The sequence below is a fragment of the Littorina saxatilis genome, linkage group LG5 (genome assembly GCF_037325665.1).
Source record: "Littorina saxatilis isolate snail1 linkage group LG5, US_GU_Lsax_2.0, whole genome shotgun sequence".
Taxonomy (NCBI): domain Eukaryota; kingdom Metazoa; phylum Mollusca; class Gastropoda; order Littorinimorpha; family Littorinidae; genus Littorina; species Littorina saxatilis.
The window spans coordinates 7,729,590-7,751,385 of NC_090249.1; the positions used below are offsets into that span (position 1 = coordinate 7,729,590).

At 39.1% G+C, this 21,796-nt stretch overlaps 1 protein-coding gene across 6 annotated transcripts in view; it reads left to right on the plus strand.

Annotated features, from left to right (window-relative positions):
* Nucleotides 1-955: 955 nt before the first annotated feature.
* The window catches only part of LOC138966205 (neurocalcin homolog), a 49,753-nt gene continuing 28,912 nt past the window's right edge, over nt 956-21,796 (plus strand). Inside the window, exon 1 of one of the 6 annotated variants that reach the window (XM_070338342.1) lies at nt 956-1,036. The gene's annotated coding sequence lies outside the window, so the exon portion shown is untranslated. Of the gene's footprint in view, nt 1,037-8,120; nt 8,250-16,083; nt 16,261-18,614; nt 18,752-21,796 lie in introns of those variants that run through there. The other 5 variants (XM_070338341.1, XM_070338339.1, XM_070338347.1 and 2 more) reach the window with 5 other exon arrangements.

Below are 21,796 nucleotides of genomic sequence, written 5' to 3' on the forward strand. Positions count from 1 at the left end.
AAGATGGGAACGCGCAAGTTCTTCCCGTAGCTGGCTGCGACTTTCATGTTCGACGTGATGTGTTGTGCCCCAAAAGACATTCTTGTGCTGTGCTCTGTGAGAGGTGTTTTCTTTGTGCTTAATATTATTTTGTTTGGACCTAGCTATTGATGTGTACATTGTTGTTAAACAGTTGTTTGTTGTATGTTTATCAGGGTTTGCTAGTGTGTGATAGGGTTCGTGTCCGTCTGTAGATGTTAGTTTCTTTGTTAGTCCTGTGTTGACAACTCTTCGACAAGCGCTTAGAACTGTACCCACGGAATACGCGCTATATAAGCTTCCTATTGATTGATTGATTGATTGAAGAAAATGTATCGATCACCGTCCTTGGTAATGCGTACAGTAGCCGTGGAGATAACTGACCTTGGCCTGTGCTTCCTTCGCTGCGGGTCACAAAAGCGCAACTCACCGAGCACAGCGCGCCGGAACAGGAAAGTAAGCATTATTATTATTATTGCAGATACAGCGAGTCGCATTGAAACCACAAACTGACGACTTAATTCATCACGTATGTGAAAAAGGGAAACTGGGTCACACGGGTCCACGATCGTTCAGGGGTTGAGTAAACCACGAGAACACGCATGCTAAATAGCCATTCAAACGAACTGTGTCATTTAATGATGCTAAATGCTAGTGCAAGTGTGTTCCATAAGGTTAGAATTGCTTATTTCGTGAAAGATTCCATCGTTCTGTTAACCTTATTAGAGGCGGAGTGAGGCTTTAAGACCCTCTACCTTTTAAGATTTTATTTTTCCAGATTTTCTGTTCATAACTTCTGTAAATTTGCCTCCATATTAAAACTTCTTTTAAAGACTCGATTTTCTCAGATTTTTGGAGGTCGTAAAAAGCGGGTTCCACTGTACCAGTAGGCTCTTTAATTAACCGGCTCAACCAGTCTCAAGAATTGGGGTGTCATTTGAAGCACAGCGATGCAGACGGATCACAACGCTCACGATGAGCACTGCGTATCCGGGATGACATTCCGACAGCGAAACAGGTACGTTGATCATGATCATTCGTGCGTTTGTGTGATCAGAATGTTAAATATGTAAGGGCCCACAATGAGTACAGCGTTGCAATTAAGCTGATCTACAAATACACGCGCAAAAATAAGAAGATATTTATAGAATGGTCAATACATGGTATCTGGTTGCAATGTTGTTTTGCGCAAGGTTTTTTTTCTGTTACGTATTTTTTTATTGAACAGAAAGAGATCATGATAATCTTTATTTCGGATAAATCTATATTTTCCTAGGGTAATGGAGTAAGCATGCTCATACTTTTTTTTTAATCCAGCCCTCGTTCAAAATACATTCAGGGTTTTGATTTTAAGACTTGAGCAGCATTACATGTAACAAATAACTAATGTAACATAAGACAGAGAAGGACATAGAGACAGAGTCAGACTGAGAGATACAGACAAACACAGAGACAGACAGACAGACAGACAGACCGACAGACAGACAGAGTGTGTGTGTGTGTGTGTGTGTGTGTTTGGGTGTGTGTGTGTGTTTGGGTGTGTGTGTGTGTGTGTTTGGGTGTATGTGCTTGTGTGTGTCATTGGTTTGGAGGTATATCTTTACAAATAGTCTCCTTGACAGTCCGTGGCCTAATATAATAGGTAACTGACCAAACCTATAATCAGAGACATTTTTTCTTGCTCTATGTATCACTATTGCAGAGTTATTGTTAAAAAAAAAATCATTCACAGAAAACATTGGGTCTCTAAAGAATTTCCCCAAAACTATATCCCATAAGACGGTTTAGGCCACACACAAAAAATAGTCTGTTTACGGTAACATAGGCCCACAAAATAGGGTTGGTAGGTCGGGAATTTTTTTCCCTAAAAACATATTTTTAAGTTATTTTGCCAAAAAACAAAGATTTTTTTTTTTTAATTTTTAATTTTTTTTCTTCTTCTCCAAAATGCCAAAAAAAGTCTAGGGTCGCGCGAAAAAATAGGGTCGGTCGGGATACCGTAAACAGACTATTTTTTTTAAATTTTATACCGAACAGCTGATTTCTCGAAAACAAGAGGTGACTGCTCAAATTTGACTTTACGAGGTGATAAAGTACCATCCCTTATTATCCTGTACGAAACATTATGGCTTCGAAAGGCTGCACTAGAAAACGATGAGTGATTTTTAGGATTGTATGACCCTCAAAGGTATTTTTGACCGACAGAAGACTAGTCATTGCATGAATTTGAGTTGCTTTTAGTGAAAAATTATGGTTGAAATGAACAGTGTGATCTATCTGCTGGCCAGATATGTCTGTTTCAAAGCATTCGTCTTAATCGTGCCTGAGCACCATGTGGTTTTAAAACTGTTAATTAGATTTCAAATACCGAACTATACAGAAGCTGACATTATCACGTCAAGTCCCTACACACGTCAACTTGAAGTGTCGCAGGCACAAAAATACAAAAACAAAGAAAACAAGCAAATCAAAGCCAAACACAGAGAACAGAGAGAAACAGAAAGCTAAAAACAAGAGGGCTAGAAATGTCAGTCATCAACAGGAAGCTAACTGGTTCTGTTTTTTTTGTGCCGAGAATACACCTGTGAGGACATGATGTGTTTGATGTGCTCAAAATGGGTACATGTGGATTGTGCTGGAATAACAGAAAGCCAAAGAGAGTACTTTTGCGCTGTTTTTCAGTCAAAGTAACTTTGATTTGTGCTGTTTGGATTTTGAACCTCTTTGTTCGGATTTAGGTGTTGTAATTCCAAACATATTTTAGATTTTTTGAAATTAAGATAACTTTCTTTTATGTTGATTTTTTCCCCACAAAAAGTGGTATGAATGTTGCTGATTGTTTTCTTTATTACAATTCACATTCACAAACGGTCTGTCTTTTGTTGTTTTTGAGAAAATGGCAGATTTCCTTAAAGGCACAGTAAGCCTCCCGTAAACCATCACAGAGCTCCCCGAGCGTCTACATACAGTACAAGCATACTTCCATTTAAACACTCACCGAACGGGAACATCCTGGCTGCTTTCTGTCGAGCGTGAGAAATTTTCAAAAAATTTATTTTCGTGGCCTTGGTCCTCAACAACAATGGCGCCTCGTTTTGGTGCTGGACGGCTGTTATGAATATCCCGGAAATCACGCCCGGACAGTAAGCCTCCCGTAAACCATCACAGATACTGTCGGGCTTTTACACACAGTACAAACACCCTTCCATTTGAACGCTCACCAAACATCCTAGGTGCCCTACGTAAAGAGCGAGCAATTTTTAAAGAATTAATTTTGCAGATTGTCTCGAACACTTTTTGGACCCATCCTGAACTCAGGTCAAAAATGAGTTACTTCCCTTAAACTGGCGATAGCCGTGGATCGATGATTATCAGAATGTTTTTGGACCGTGGTGCGTTTTTGCGCTAGACCTAACTTTTAAAATCTAAATAATAAATTGACAGCTTGTTACACAAACATTCTTTAATCATAAAAGAATTCTTTTTTCATCAAGACAAGATCAGTGCAATTCGAAGTTGTGAAAGTTTGAAAAAAGAAAAGCCCGGAAGCAGGGTCACGCAAGGGTCGTAGCAGACGACGGTTTATCAGTGCATATCGCCGTTCCTCTCAACAGTCAAAAGCCATCGCTAGTGTTCTTGTGAACCACAGTCGTTTGTTTCGTGCATAAAAACGTGCTATTGTAGATAAGCTCACATTGAGTCGCATTCAAATGACTAACAAGGGAAACTGGATCACACGGGTTCACGATGGCTCAGGGGTAAGATAAACCACGCAAAAATAAATTCTTTGAAAATTGTTCGCTCTTTACGGAGGGCACCTAGGATGTTCTCAATCGGTGAGTGTTTAAATGAAAGGGTGTTTGTACTGTGTGTAAAAGCCTGACCTACCGGCACGGTTGGCCTAGTGGTAAGGCGTCCGCCCCGTGATCGGGAGGTCGTGGGTTCGAACCCCGGCCGGGTCATACCTAAGACTTTAAAATTGGCAATCTAGTGGCTGCTCCGCCTGGCGCCTGGCGTCTGGCATTATGGGGTTAGTGCTAGGACTGGTTGGTCCGGTGTCAGAATAATGTGACTGGGTGAGACATGAAGCCTGTGCTGCGACTTCTGTCTTGTGTGAGGCGCACGTTATATGTCAAAGCAGCACCGCCCTGATATGGCCCTTCGTGGTCGGCTGGGCGTTAAGCAAACAAACAAACAAACAAAAAAGCCTGACCGTATAATTATGTGATGGTTTACGGGAGGCTTACTGTGCCTTTAAGTGTTCGGTATTTGGGGACTTTCCCTTACCATATGAAAAATGGCTTCGGAAGAGGTAAAAGTGATCAAACTCTGAAAAATATGCATGTTGAGTGATATGTTTTAAAGTGTTCTTCATCTGCCATGTCTGAAAAAAGATACAAGTGTATCTTCAGGAATTTTTAGATTTGAAATATATTAGCGAAGTCGTGTTTGGGGTCAATTAATTGCTGTCAGATGTTTTTAATACCTCAGGACGATTTTCTACCTGGTATTTTAGTGTTATATTATATTGTGATTTTCTAGTGTTGACACTCTTCTATGTGCAGTATTATAGACGACATCTTTTTGCTATTCAAAGTTAGATTACTGAGGTTTGAAAGAAGAAACAAAAACATGCATCGTCATTGCAATACTCTTAATGACAAACGACGTCGACTGAACTAACCGTAACTTCTCTTCTTGACCCTGTGTATTCCAAAATGACATCTCTGACGTCATAAGCGGAAAAAAAGGTAGAGAAGACGTCATAAGTATAAGTTACAGCTCCGCGGTATCGCGTGATATTTTGTCGAGACTGGGTCAGAGCCTCGAGTGACGCCATTATATTCTTTTACCCCGTCGAGACAAAATACCACGCGGTACCATGGATGATTCGGAGCGCTAAAGTATATATGGCATGACCAAAGTAAGGAGAATTTGTCATGGGATGTGGAAACAAAGCATGGGAAATTCACCATGGGCAGGATAGGAATAACCAACGCAAGCCCAGAAGTTGTAGAACTATATTTTGTGTCAGTCTTGGCAAGGCCAGTTATGTCCAGTTCCGGAAAAAAACATCATGTATTCATTCACCCTGTCGAGACGAAATACCACGCGATTCCATGGATGAATCAGAGGTGTAACTTATCCCGTGACGCATCAAAGCTAATTTTTGTTTTGAAATGTCTTCACAACGTACAGATAATTTATAACGACATAATTGTCATCACAATTAAATCTAGTCTTGTTGGCTGACACGGAGTGAAAAGAAGCTTCAATCGTACCTTCATCAACCCGAATGAAATTTAATGCTCAATCCACTGTCATTTCGTCACTGAACATTGTTTTATTTTCTTTCACTTTTTGGTTAACATTGAAACGGCAACCCGAAAGAGTGTTTCAGCTGTTTCAACACACGGGTTTATAGCTACTACTTTCGAGTTGCAGTCTAAAATGACACAGTCATTTGTTTTTGGTTCGGTGGGTTCTGTCTTACAAATGACTAATCCGTGGGTCAGACTTGACGACGGTCCGCGTGAGTACCCAAAACGTCTTTGTTCTCTGTTGGCATTGCAGCTGTGAAATAATCAGTCTTGTGTCTCAGTCGTGTAGGTGCAGAGTTTGCTTCTGCAATCGTTGTGTTCGTGTTGATGACGGCTTCGTGAGACAAATCAGCGAATCTATCGTGTGGAAGAGATTTCTGTACAAAACACCGACAACAGGAGGCATTGATGCGTTTGCAGTTTTCTGAAGACTGAAATAAACTGCATGTGGTTAATTTCATCCGTTTAATGCTTGTCGAAACGAGCCATAAGGCTTTAGAATAAAAGATTCCACGCATTGCTTGGCCATCTGATCACAGATGAGGTCGCAGTTTGTAGGTTGAATCTAGGAATCGGCACGACCAGAGATAGATCTGCATCTATGGTACAACCTTCCAGGTTATCAACAGCGGGTTCATGGTCGGAATCAAGAGGTCAAATTTGCGTGGCTCCCAATCATTTCATAAAAGATTTCCTTTTTCTTGTTTCTGCGGCTGCGCAAGTTATTTTGCCTAGGTCATGGCCGAACTTTAGGCCTACGGAGAAATATCGCTGGATATTTTCTCACTAAAATAGCAGAGACAAAGAAGGGAAGTCATGCAATATTACGAAACATCACATCACGAGGAACTGACAAAGAATTTCGAAAACAAAGTCTGTCTCGGTGACTTCGTCTTATCAGCAGAAAAAAGCAATCATAAGGTGCCAGGCAGTCCATGTTTCGGTTTCGGATCTCATTATAATGCATATAATTTATTGCTTTGCACTAGATTTATTAAAAGCACAATGTTGCTATCAACTAAACTGGTGTATTATACCCCGATTGTATAAATGAAAACATCCTGTCATAAGATAGTTTAAGCATTTGACCATGATTGATTGACCACCGTGCACCCAGTTAAAGGCACAGTAAGCCTCCCGTAAATCATCACAGATACTGTCAGACTTTTACACACAGTACAAACACCCTTCCATTTGAACGCTCACCGAACGGGAACATCCTAGGTGCCCTACGTAAAGAGCGAGCAATTTTCAAAGAATTAATTTTGCGGATTGTGTCAGAGACAATCGGACCGTTGTGCGTTTTTGCGCTAGACCTAACTTTTAAAATCTAAATAATAAATTGACAGCTTGTTACACAAACATTCTTAAATCATAAAAGAATTCTTTTTTCCTCAAGACAAGATCAGTACAATTCGAAGTTTTGAGTGTTTGAAAAAATAAAAGCCAGGAAGGGTCGCGCAAGGTCGTGGTTCTCGTAGCAGACGACGTTTTAAACCTATCGCCAGTTCCTCTGAACAGTCAAAAGCCATCGCTAGAGTTCTTGTGAACCACAGCCGTTTGTTTCGTGCATATAGTCATAGGTATTTAATAACGTGCTATTGCAGATAAGCTCACAGCGAGCCGCATTCAAATTACTAACTGACGACTACATTGTGAAAAAGGGAAACTTGATCACACGGGTTCACGATATTTTAGCCTTAAGTCAATCAATCAATCAATCAATCAATCAATATGAGGCTTATATCGCGCGTATTCCGTGGGTACAGTTCTAAGCGCAGGGATTTTTTAAATTAAAAAAAATTAAAAAAAATTATGCAATTTATATCGCGCACATATTCAAGGCGCAGGGATTTATTTATGCCGTATGAGATGGAATTTTTTTTTACACAATACATCACGCATTCACATCGGCCAGCAGATCGCAGCCATTTCGGCGCATATCCTACTTTTCACGGCCTATTATTCCAAGTCACACGGGTATTTTGGTGGACATTTTTTATCTATGCCTATACAATTTTGCCAGGAAAGACCCTTTTGTCAATCGTGGGATCTTTAACGTGCACACCCCAATGTAGTGTACAGTCTATCAAAAAGATGGATTACGGTGTCACACGTAAGCGAGGTTTAAAAGTTTAAACATAATTACCATTCTAGCCCCATTCAAGTTGCGAAACGATGGAAAAAGGATGAAAACGGGACACAAAGAAAAATGTCTTGCGCAGCTATCGGTTTTGGAATCCAAGTTTTTGTTTGTGAGAGTAATTGAGTGTGTGTGTGTGGGGGGGGGTGTCTGGTGTGTGTGTGTGTGTGTGTGTCTGTGTGTGTGTGTCTTTGTGTGTGTGTTGTTTAGAAGAGACTCCAATTGCTCGAGTCAGCTTGACACCATTTGCACCCGGTTTATGTTTTTGTTTTGTATTTATTTTTATGTTTTGTGTAAATCATCCACTGTCCCCTTTGCCACTCGACGACAGATAGACAGTTACCAAAAAGCTGCATGATATATATCATGTCAGCACGCTGGTGATCATAATGACAGGGATAAACCTCAATATTTGTTCCCATAAGTCGGAGTACTCGAATTTACGGAACTAGATATGTCTTGGGATAACCCTACAAAAGCAGCCGTCATTGTAAATGAAGAAAAGAAAGGAAAATGAGACGAGAACCTTGTTGAAATGAAAGAGAATCCACAGAAAAGAAAGTTGCACGACGAATCGGATAACCTGAACGAAAAAAACACACATTAAAAATAAACCAAGCAAAAACAGCCCAAAAAAGAAAAACACACCTGTAGAAAAGGTATATAATGCAAGTTGAGGTGGGAAGATATGCATCATTTTCAGACGTGTGTGACTCATCACGGCGATGCTTCTTGCGAGTCAACAGCAGATTGTAATTGTGATTCAGGTCGGTTAATATTATTAGTCTTTCTCATTTATTCAATTTTTTAGGAATCGTTTTGTTCCTTTGTTTCTTTTTCATCCTTGTTTTTCTTCTTCGTTCTTTTTACATTTAGTCAAGTTTTGACTAAATGTTTTAACATAGAGGGGGAATCGAGACGAGGGTCGTGGTGTATGTGTGTGTATGTGTGCGTGCGTGTGTGTGTGTGTGTGTGTGTGTGTGTGTGTGTGTGTGTGTGTGTGTGTTTGTGTGTGTGTCTGTGTGCGTGTGTGTGTGCGTGTGTGTGTGTAGAGCGATTCAGACCAAACTACTGAACCGATCTTTATGAAATTTGACTTGAGAGTTCCTGGGATTGATATCCCCGGACGTTTTTTTTCATTTTTTCGATAAATGTCTTTGATGACGTCATATCCGGCTTTTTGTAAACTTTGAGGCGGCACTGTCACACCCTCATTTTTTAATCAAATTGATTGAAATTTTTGTAAAGCAATCTTCGACAAAGGCCGGACTTCGATATTGCATTTCAGCTTGGTGGCTTAAAAATTAATTGATGACTTTGGTCATTAAAAATCTGAAAATTGTAATAATTTTTTTTTTAATATAAAACGATCCAAATTTACGTTCATCTTATTCTACATTATTTCCTGATTCCAAAAACATATAAATATGTTATATTTGGATTAAAAACAAGCTCTGAAAATTAAAAATATAAAAATTATGATCAAAATTAAATTTCCGAAATCGATTTAAAAACAATTTCATCTTATTCCTTGTAGGTTCCTGATACAAAAAACATATAGATATGATATGTTTGGATTAAAAACACGCTCAGAAAGTTAAAACGAAAAGAGGTACAGAAAAGCGTGCTATGCACCACAGCGAAACCACTACCGCGCTGAACAGGCTCGTCAGTTTCACTCCGTTTTGCACAAGCGGCGGACTACAGTCATTGTGAAAAAATGCAGTGCGTTCAGTTTCATTCTGTGAGTTCCACAGCTTGACTAAATGTAGTAATTTAGCCTTACGCGACTTGTTTCTTTCTTTGTTAGATTTTGCTGATAGTTTTCTCAGTTTTGAAATGATATTGTTCAGGTTTTCGTGTGCATTTTTGCAACAACAACAACAACAACAACAACATGAAAATGTAAATTGCATGAACATGTAAAACATGAATAAAACATTGTTTAAACCAACAACAACAACAACAACAACAACAACAACAACAACAACAACAACAACAACAAGTCGCGTAAGGCGAAAATACAACATTTTGTCAAGCTGTCGAACTCACAGATATAAAATGAACGCAATGCAATTTTTCAGCAAGACCGTATACTCGTAGCATCGTCAGTCCACCGCTCGTGGCAAAGGCAGTGACATTGACAAGAAGAGCGGGGTAGTACCGTAGTTGCGCTGAGAAGGATAGCACGCTTTTCTGTACCTCTCTTCGTTTTAACTTTCTGAGCGTGTGTTTAATCCAAACATATCATATCTATATGTTTTTGGAATCAGGAACCGACAAGGAATAAGATGAAATTGTTTTTAAATCGATTTCGGAAATTTGATTTTGATCATAATTTTTATATTTTTAATTTTTAAAGCTTGTTTTTAATCCAAATATAACATATTTATATGTTTTTGGAATCAGAAAATAATGAAGAATAAGATGAACGTAAATTTGGATCGTTTTATAAACAAACATTTTTAATTACAATTTTCTGATTTTTAATGACCAAAGTCATTAATTAATTTTTAAGCCACCAAGCTGAAATGCAATACCGAAGTCCGGCCTTTGTCGAAGATTGCTTGGCCAAAATGTCAATGAATTTGATTGAAAAATGAGGGTGTGACAGTGCCGCCTCAACTTTTACTAAAAGCCGGATATGACGTCATCAAAGACATTTATCGAAAAAATGAAAAATATATCCTGGGATATCATACCCAGGAACTCTTATGTCAAATTTCATAAAGATCGGTGCAGTGGTTTACTCTGAATCGCTCTACACACACACACGCACAGACACACACACACACACACACAGACACACCCTGACTGCTTGCTGCGGTGAGTTGGCATTTTGAGGAATTGATTTCTAAAAAAGCCTCTTGCAGCTTTTACAAAATGTATTCATCAAATATTTCCCACTGTGCACAGCGAGCACCCAGACTTTTCATTTTTGGTATGTGACCAAGCGGACGGATGGTCTTATCACATTTAAAAGCTTCGGCAGATGTGAGATGTTGAGCCGACTTTCTTCACGAGAAGGAGTGTGCCTTAGCTTGCCCGAGATTGCCAGAATGCTGTTCCTGAAACTCAAGATGGCAACCCGCGGACAATTATTGTATCACACGTCAAACCTGAGGGACATCTTGAAGAATGTTTTATTTCAAGCCAAGCGGATTCAGAAATGTAACGCTGCATTCACAAATACGGCTAACCACGTAAGCGTGGCTTTTGACTGTCGACTGTATTACATTTCTGAAGAAATCACCTCTATGACCAGTGCATCTCACTACACTTCATCACTTGATTTCGATCGTGTAGAGAAGCGACTCTAATTGAGGTAAACATTTGTGCACAGGATGTAGGGGTGTGCAACTCTCAAATCCGTTATTCGATACCTCTGCTTCATCCATCTTTCTCACATTTTTCTGGTGACACTGTTGTTCCCATAATCCCATGTACATTTCTCCCCTCTTTCAACGGAACTTAACAGCTTACTGTGTTCATGCCAATGCTGCTTGCATCAGTCTCGAATTGCATTTACGCTGAAGAGACGATAAACAATAATAACCAACTTTAACCAACCGACCATCTCATTTCAATGCTGGTTATTCTCTCAGGTGTTTCCGTATAACACTTACTTACACTTGTTGAACATGTTGTATGCATATAGATCGCTTTGCGTCCCTTTGTTTCTCTGAATTTGAAACAGAATGTAACACCTGGGCAGATCTGTAGTGTTGTGTATATATAATCGTTTATTTGGGAAAGGAGGTGTCGTTAACGGAAATCATTTTGCCAAGCGCGTTCATTTACAGCAATAAAGAAGGAATTTATCGGCACACCAATCAGCGAGAAATGTAAATCTCGTCCATTCTCATCTTTAATTCATTGCCTTACAGTTCTATTGCTTAAAAGTGCACATTTGCAACGAGTAATATTATTGCACGTTTATGAGGGCATGTACATGTACTTGTTTTAGTGCTATGCTTCCATTACGAAAAGGATTTGTTTAAAGATACCTTCATTCTCGTGCAAGCCATCATGTAGCATACTTCTTCTTCTTCTTCTGCCAGGCTGTACATTTTTGGTATGTGTCAAAGTGGAAGAATCTCTTACCGCATGCAAACCTGGACAGGGCTGTGGTATTTTACTCTCTTTTTTTTTCATCGTCTGCGTTCATGGGTTGCAACTACCACGTACTCTTGTGTTTTCCGCGAGCGGGCTTTTCCCTGCATGACCGCCCCCCCCCCCCCCCCCCCCCCACCATTTAGGTATCCATTCTCCGCTTTCGGGGGATGGTAGTTTACATGATCGTTTCGAAAGGTGTCTTTAACGGGATGACATTTTCTGTGCGTATATTTAAAACAAAACTGGAATTGTCGTCACACCCAGCAGCCATAGATGTAAACCCCGTTCGTACTCATCTTTTATTCATTGCTTATGAGTTTACATTTCCATTTCCCGAAGTGCAGTACATGTGTGCCTGTGTGCAATGATTGGCTGAGTTCATCGAATCTGCGAACCTAGCTAGGCGCAGAGCGCGGAACTTATTGCATTTGTTGCATTTTGAGACACGATAGACTGTTTTGTCAAAAACTGCTATGGCCCATTTCGTGACAAATCATTGATAAACCATAAACTGCTATAGCCCATTTCGTGACAAATCATTGATAAACCATAAACTGCTATAGCCCATTTCGTGACAAATCATTGATAAACCATAAACTGCTATAGCCCATTTCGTGACAAATCATTGATAAACCATAAACTGCTATAGCCCATTTGGTGACAAATCATTGATAAACCATAAACTGCTATAGCCCATTTCGTGACAAATCATTGATAAACCATAAACTGCAACAGCCCATTTCGTGACAAATCATTGATAAACCATAAACCGCTATAGCCCATTTCGTGACAAATCATTGATAAACCATAAACTGCTACAGCCCATTTCGTGACAAATCATTGATAAACCATAAACTGCTACAGCCCATTTCGTGACAAATCATTGATAAACCATAAACTGCTATAGCCCATTTCGTGACAAATCATTGATAAACCATAAACTGCTATAGCCCATTTCGTGACAAATCATTGATAAACCATAAACTGCTATGGCCCATTTCGTGACAAATCATTGATAAACCATAAACTGCTATAGCCCATTTCGTGACAAATCATTGATAAACCAAAAACTGCCATAGCCCATTTCGTGACAAATCATTGATAAACCATAAACTGCTATAGCCCAATTCGTGACAAATCATTGATAAACCAAAAACTGCTATAGCCCATTTCGTGACAAATCATTGATAAACCATAAACTGCTATAGCCCATTTCGTGACAAATCATTGATAAACCATAAACTGCTATAGCCCATTTCGTGACAAATCATTGATAAACCATAAACTGCTATAGCCCATTTCGTGACAAATCATTGATAAACCATAAACTGCTATAGCCCATTTCGTGACAAATCATTGATAAACCATAAACTCCTATAGCCCATTACGTGACAAATCATTGATAAACCATAAACTGCTACAGCCCATTTCGTGACAAATCATTGATCAACCATAAACTGCTACAGCCCATTTCGTGACAAATCATTGATAAACCATAAACTGCTATAGCCCATTTCGTGACAAATCATTGATAAACCATAAACTGCTATAGCCCATTTCGTGACAAATCATTGATAAACCATAAACTGCTATAGCCCATTTCGTGACAAATCATTGATAAACCATAAACTGCTAAAGCCCATTTCGTGACAAATCATTGATAAACCATAAACTGCTATAGCCCATTTCGTGACAAATCATTGATAAACCATAAACTGCTATAGCCCATTTCGTGACAAATCATTGATAAACCATAAACTGCTATGGCCCATTTCGTGACAAATCATTGATAAACCATAAACTGCTATAGCCCATTTCGTGACAAATCATTGATAAACCATAAACTGCTAAAGCCCATTTCGTGACAAATCATTGATAAACCATAAACTGCTATAGCCCATTTCGTGACAAATCATTGATAAACCATAAACTGCTACAGCCCATTTCGTGACAAATCATTGATAAACCATAAACTGCTACAGCCCATTTCGTGACAAATCATTGATAAACCATAAACTGCTACAGCCCATTTCGTGACAAATCATTGATAAACCATAAACTGCTATAGCCCATTTCGTGACAAATCATTGATAAACAATAAACTGCTAAAGCCCATTTCGTGACAAATCATTGATAAACCATAAACTGCTATAGCCCATTTCGTGACAAATCATTGATAAACCATAAACTGCTACAGCCCATTTCGTGACAAATCATTGATAAACCATAAACTGCTACAGCCCATTTCGTGACAAATCATTGATAAACCATAAACTGCTATAGCCCATTTCGTGACAAATCATTGATAAACCATAAACTGCTATAGCCCATTTCGTGACAAATCATTGATAAACCATAAACTGCTATGGCCCATTTCGTGACAAATCATTGATAAACCATAAACTGCTATAGCCCATTTCGTGACAAATCATTGATAAACCATAAACTGCTATAGCCCATTTCGTGACAAATCATTGATAAACCATAAACTGCTACAGCCCATTTCGTGACAAATCATTGATAAACCATAAACTGCTACAGCCCATTTCGTGACAAATCATTGATAAACCATAAACTGCTATAGCCCATTTCGTGACAAATCATTGATAAACCATAAACTGCTATAGCCCATTTCGTGACAAATCATTGATAAACCATAAACTGCTATGGCCCATTTCGTGACAAATCATTGATAAACCATAAACTGCTATAGCCCATTTCGTGACAAATCATTGATAAACCATAAACTGCTATAGCCCATTTCGTGACAAATCATTGATAAACCATAAACCCAAAACAGATAGCCTGCTAACGTTTTAAATCATTCCAATAATTTAACATTTCTTGTTTTTGGCTCACGAAGTGTAGCCTATGTGCGATCGTAACTTTGTCTGTCTGTGCGTTTGTGCGTGTGTGCGTGTGTGTGTGCGTGTGTGCGTGTGTATGTCTGTGGTAGAAACTTTAACATTTCCGAGTCTATGTGTGAGTGGTTATCCAAGACTATGGATAAAGCTCGCATAAGATTACGTCACGGTCAAAAGTGTTTGACGTCAATTAATGCATCATGACGGCATGCCTCCCTGTCGTCTTTCTCTCTCGCGTGGTGTGTGTGGTCTCGGTCATTGTTATTTTGAGCGGGCCGAGACTATTTGGCAGTCGTGTCCCTGTAAGTAGGCTACATGCAGACACAGACAGATCTAGATCTAGTGTCTCTCTTTCTTGCACAGTGTCACCTAAGCTTACTGTGTGTGTGGGTGTGTATGTGTGACGGAGTGATTGAGTTTGTGTTACTGTTTGTCTATTTCTTACGTGAGCCTTGAAGGCTTCGCCTCTTGTTTGATAGATGATGATAAACTTTCATATTTCAGAAGAATCGACTGAAAAACACAGCAGCTACACGCGACGAAATGTTTGACAGAAATACAGACAGACCGACCGACAGACAAACAGAAAGCGGATTTTTCATGATATAAATAATTACATCGTGCGGAATACAGTGCGACTAGGGGTAGCCTTGCGTAAGCTTGCATCAGCGGACCTGACATGGTCGCGCTCAACAGTTAGGTGTCGCGGTTGTGTGCAGCTGTAGTTACATGCAACTTTGCTGTCTTGTGTAGCACACACCCAAAAGGAAAGAGCGTATTCTCCGTCCTTTTCCTTTCTTTGGCTTCTTCTCCCAAACCCCGGCATATTTTATTTACATTTGTTTAAGATTCCCGACATTACTTAGTTTCACTGCAGGTTTCCAATGTCAGAGATGAATAAGCACTTTCAACGATGTAATTGCCAGTGTCAGTTGCACCGGCTTTAGACATCTGAAACACGTTCACTATAGTGACTGTGCAACTCGTCTGAAGTGCCATAAATCTGTGTGTGTGTGTGTGTGTGTGTGTGTGTGTGTGTGTGTGTGTGTGTGTGTGTGTGTGTGCGTGCGTGCGTGTGTGCGTGTGTGTTTGTGTTTGTGTGTGTGCGTGCGTGCGTGTGTGTGTGTGTGTGTGTATGGGGTGTGTGTGTGTGTGTGTGTGTGTGTGTGTGTGTGTGTGTGTGTGTGTGTGTGTGTGTGAGTAATTGTGTCATCATTCTTGCTTGATAAGTTGGCATCGTCACGAAAACGTAATCCCGAAACACCGTTGAATGCGAGCGTCTGTGTGTCTGTTTGAAATATCAAGCAAACAGGTTGACAAAAATCCGCCAATAAGTCAAGCCCCATTAAATAGCACCTGAATGCCGATTTGCTCGGTGCTTCGTTTCATACAATGAACACGAACAGTATTCGCCGTGCATTCAAATCCCGTGAGCATAGAAAACTGAGTTAATTCACTAACATTTGATTTGCGTTCTGTTATATTGAAAGGTATTTCTTATATTGAAAGTTCTTACAATCTTAGTAATCCAAATGCTTTTCTATGCAGACTAGATAGAATAAGTTCGCGAAAGGCGGGTTTACGGGTGCAGATTTAGCAACGATAATGAATCGGTTTGTCAGTCACGAGACAGGAAAGTATGAGAAACTGAGACGCCACTTAAGCTGACTACAGCTGTGCTAGTGGTGGGTGAAAGATGAGGTTGTGCAGTAAATGAAGGCACGGTAATGCAACTTAACTATCACTTACAGTTGTGAGCTGGAGTATATCATCGTCTTTGTGGAACGCAGAAGCACGGGTGAGTTTAAAGTGATTTTCTTCTCTTTAATGAACGCCACTTGAGCTAACTCGTCTGAGTTTGGTGAACTTTGAGGTTGCGCACAAAACACATGGTAATACAACATAACCATCACTTACAATGGTGAGCTCGAGAAACATATCATTGTCTTTGTTGAAAGCAGAAGTATGTGTGTGTTAAAAGTGATTTGCGTTTTAGTGACTGCTTGAGCATGAGTAAAAATAACTTAAGCTACATCTATCATGATTTTAAAAAAGTGAGATGGAATAACGAGGCACAGATATCGCACTGGTGAGTTAAAAGTGATTGGTGATTCAATGATTGCTTGAAGACGCAGCCTGGAGTAGCATCATCGTCTGAGTGTAACGCAGATCGAGGCACACACATAGTATAAGTGAGTTAAGGGTGGTTGGCGTGTCTATGATTGCTTGGACACACAGTCAAGTGGAAATTACGAGTTGGAGTGACATCGTCGTTTTGTCTAACGCTGGGGCACAGCGCACTGGTGAGTCAAAATGATTTGGGTTTCACTGATTTTTACCGTGCGTGAACACAAAAACAACCACACACAAAAAACAAGCTGGCGAAACCTCATCGTCTTGTGTGTAAATCAGAACCACACGAAATTGGTGAGTTAAAATTGATTGGCGTTTCAACGATTCTCGCTTATTACTTGTATGTGACTAGTGCTTCTGTCCGGTTATCTTATTTACATGTTTGCACTGGTTGTATTACAAAAAAAGACACAACCAGATTGTCATATAACATTAAAAAACAAGTCGCGTAAGGCGAAAATACAATATTTAGTCAAGTAGCTGCCCTTTTTCAGCAAGACCGTATACTCGTAGCATCGTCAGTCCACCGCTCATGGCAAAGGCAGTGAAATTGACAAGAAGAGCGGGGTAGTAGTTGCGCTAAGAAGGATAGCACGCTTTTCTGTACCTCTCTTTGTTTTAACTTTCTGAGCGTGTTTTTAATCCAAACATATCATATCTATATGTTTTTGGAATCAGGAACCGACAAGGAATAAGATGAAAGTGTTTTTAAATTGATTTCGAAAAAAAAATTTTGATAATAATTTTTATATATTTAATTTTCAGAGCTTGTTTTTAATCCGAATATAACATATTTATATGTTTTTGGAATCAGCAAATGATGGAGAATAAGATAAACGTAAATTTGGATCGTTTTATAAATTTTTAATTTTTTTTACAATTTTTCGATTTTTAATGACCAAAGTCATAAATTAATTTTTAAGCCACCAAGCTGAAATGCAATACCGAACCCCGGGCTTCGTCGAAGATTACTTGACCAAAATTTCAACCAATTTGGTTGAAAAATGAGGGCGTGACAGTGCCGCCTCAACTTTCACGAAAAGCCGGATATGACGTCATCAAAGACATTTATCAAAAAAATGAAAAAAACGTTCGGGGATTTCATACCCAGGAACTCTCATGTCAAATTTCATAAAGATCGGTCCAGTAGTTTAGTCTGAATCGCTCTACACACACACACAGACACACACACAGACACACACACAGACACACGCACATACACCATACCCTCGTTTCGATTCCCCCTCGATGTTAAAATATTTAGTCAAAACTTGACTAAATATAAAAACAAACAAACAAACAAACAAACAAACAAACAAACGAATGAACGAACAAGAAAAAACGCAAAAGCAGAGAAAAGAAACAAAAAGAAAACTAAGGAAAGCAAGCAAAACAAAAACATATAAATGTGGATGCTACGAAAATCGTGTTGGGTTATGGTAAACAGGTGTTTTTCATTACTATTGGTGTCGATTTTATTTTGTGTTGGAGTGGCAAATAATATAGGGCCTAACCGTGTGGTAAACCATTGGTTTTTTTGTGTGCTTACTTTTTCGAGGTGTTAGTAATTGTTTTCGAAGTTTTTTTCTGTCTGTCTGTCTGTCTGTCTGTCTGTCTGTCTGTCTTTCTGTCTGTCTGTCTGTCTGTCTGTCTGTCGGTCTGCCGGACTGTCTGTATCTCGGTCTGTCTTTCGGTCTGTCTCTTTTACTTTTATTTTGTATTCTAAATATATATTAATAGAGAGAGCGACGCACGCGTCAGATGTCCACACACCATTTCTTTTCGTCGCCCCAACAAGAGGCATGTGCCTGCTATCTTATGCAAGTCAATGAGAAACAGTATATCCAGGAAGCGGACTCGGTGCATGATTGGCGTACACGTAACTTAACCCGAAAGGGCACCGTCCCACCCTTGTTCGTCACTGCAGTAGCTTTAAGAAGGGCTTTACCTCCACATAGTTATCTTAGTCACACTGTGTTGTCGACAATTGCAGCTTAGCGAACCAACACATAAGCAGCGTTGACAAAGGATCGTGTATTTCATTCACTAAGTGACTTGCGAAGAAAGAGGTATATTTTCTGACACAGGAATTGAAAGGTAGCATGCAGAGTTATTGCAAGTGTGTGATTTAGCATTGATTGATGTTGGTTGACACGGTAAGTGATTCTCCTAACTATATCGAAACACGTGTTTTCCGTGACATTAAAGGCAGATCATAACATAGTGGTGTTAATAATGTGTTTTCCGTGACATTGAAGGCAGATCATAACATAGTGGTGTTAATAATGTGTTTTCCGTGACATTACAGTCAGATCATAACATAGTGGTGTTAATAATGTGTTTTCCGTGACATTGAAGGCAGATCATAACATAGTGGTGTTAATAATGTGTTTTCCGTGACATTGAAGGCAGATCATAACATAGTGATGTTAATAATGTGTTTTCCGTGACATTCAAAGCAGATCAAAACATAGTGATGTTAATAATGTGTTTTCCGTGACATTCAAAGCAGATCAAAACATAGTGATGTTAATAATGTGTTTTCCGTGACATTACAGTCAGATCATAACATAGTGGTGTTAATAAAGTGTTTTCCGTGACATTACAGTCAGATCATAACATAGTGGTGTTAATAAAGTGTTTTCCGTGACATTACAGTCAGATCATAACATAGTGATGTTAATAATGTGTTTTCCGTGACATTACAGTCAGATCATAACATAGTGATGTTAATAATGTGTTTTCCGTGACATTCAAGGCAGATCATAACATAGTGATGTTAATAATGTGTTTTCCGTGACATTGAAGGCAGATCATAACATAGTGGTGTTAATAATGTGTTTTCCGTGATATTCAAGGCAGATCATAGCATAGTGGTGTTAATAATGTGTTTTTCGTGACATTGAAGGCAGATCATAACATAGTGGTGTTAATAATGTGTTTTCTGTGACATTACAGGCAGATCATAACATAGTGATGTTAATCATGTGTTTTCCGTGACATTACAGGCAGATCATAACATAGTGATGTTAATAATGTGTTTTCCGTGACATTGAAGGCAGATCATAACATAGTGGTGTTAATAATGTGTTTTCCGTGACATTGAAGGCAGATCATAACATAGTGGTGTTAATAATGTGTTTTCCGTGACATTGAAGGCAGATCAAAACATAGTGGTGTTAATAATGTGTTTTCTGTGACATTACAGGCAGATCATAACATAGTGGTGTTAATAATGTGTTTTCCGTGACATTGAAGGCAGATCAAAACATAGTGGTGTTAATAAGTAGAGGTTACATGCCGAGTCTCAGTGATTATTAAAAATAATGGTCGAAGTTGGCGGATCATGAAAAATGCGAGCTTCAGCGAGCTTTTTCATGACCGCGAACTGAGACCATTATTTTTAAAAATCACTGAGACGAGGTGTGTAACCTCTTTATTCCTCCTTTCTTCAGTTATTCAAAGAAAACAGGATAGTTTTTGTGCGAAAATTTGATCGAATCCGAATCACTCAACCAGTCAACCTGCGCAGGCGATCGATTAATGCGCGGTTGTATAGTTCCGCGCAAATCACCATTCCATTCTGTTAACACTTCTTGTCAGTTTCCCTGTTTTGGACTAAAATCAAGTACACAGATATGCTGTTATTCTGCTGTGGCAGTAAAGGCAGATATTGTGTGTTCTGTTTATGTTTTAGTATCGCTTAGGATAATGTTCTTTCGTCAAATGGGACTAGCAGACGAACTTTTGCACCCGTGTTCCAACGTTAATTACTGTATGAAGTTCAGTTTTCTGGGGAAAATAGTGTATGAAACCGCTTTATGTTGTTTAAATTGATGAGATGTGTGCATTTGGTTGCGTGTGATCTGTTTATAAAATGAAATATTGTTGAAAACTGACCGTCGGATTGCAGTCAGTGTTGTCGAAGAAACTGAGTGAAGAGAAGGGGAACTACTATTGTCGCTGGACAAAGTATGAGTTACTTGCCTTGGGAATTTAATGATAATAATAATAATAAATAATAATAAATGAGCATTTATATAGCGCAACATCATAACTTTACAATTATGCTCTTTGCGCTTGACACATTTAAAATTAAAACACAGTTATACAAGCATTTACATCTACATTCATAGTCAACAACGCTTAATTAAAAGCATACACCATCAAACATACATTACAAAAGATTCTTCCACTAACTAAGTAATAAAAACATGAATAAAATAGGTAGTAAAAAACAAGGAAATACCAGCTGAATACCCTTAATCAAACAGAACATGTTACCAACAATACTGAAAACAGTCCTAGATGTTTATATACATTATCACTAAAACAACAAATACACTACATGTAGCCTACTGATGGACTGAGAAAACAAAATCAGGGGTTGTAATTCTTGAAGAGGTGCGTTTTAAGTGCTCGTTTGAATGCTTGGGGTGACTGAGAGTGGCGGATGTGAAAGGGGAGAGAATTCCATTGTGTGGGTGCGCAGAAAGTAAAAGTGCGTTGTCCGTATGTTTTGGTTTTGGTGTGTGGAATGGTAAGGATGCGACAGTCAGAAGAGGCACGGAGTTGTCTTGCTGGAGAATAGACGGTGAGGAGTTCAGAGAAGTAAGCAGGAGACGAGCCAGAAAATTTGCTTGTGATGAACGTTTGTGCACGGCAGATCTAGATTCAGAAAACAACCGAACTCATGGATTTTATATGGAGATTCATGTGTTCAGGCCTGTAGTTGTTAATTTAAATGCGGTATGTTTGTATTGTTTGCTCCAGAGATGTATACTTCGTAGGTATAGAGCGTTCGGAACTTTTCAGTCGCAAAAGTAGTACCGAAACAGAACTGCTTCTCAACCCATTGCACTATCGAGGATTCAGGTTGTTGTTGGCTCGTTATTAGTTTGGTTGCTGGGTCATTATCGAAAAATAACTAGCTCTACAAGTTTACAGAGGTAAAGAAGCAGAGGGGGGAATAATGTGTTTTCCGTGACATTACAGGCAGATCATAACATAGTGATGTTAATAATGTGTATTCCGTGACATTCAAGGCAAATCATAACATAGTGATGTTAATAAAAACAATTCCGTGACATTACAGTCAGATCATAACATAGTGGTGTTAATAATGTGTTTTCCGTGACATTGAAGGCAGATCATAACATAGTGGTGTTAATAATGTGTTTTCCGTGACATTGAAGGCAGAT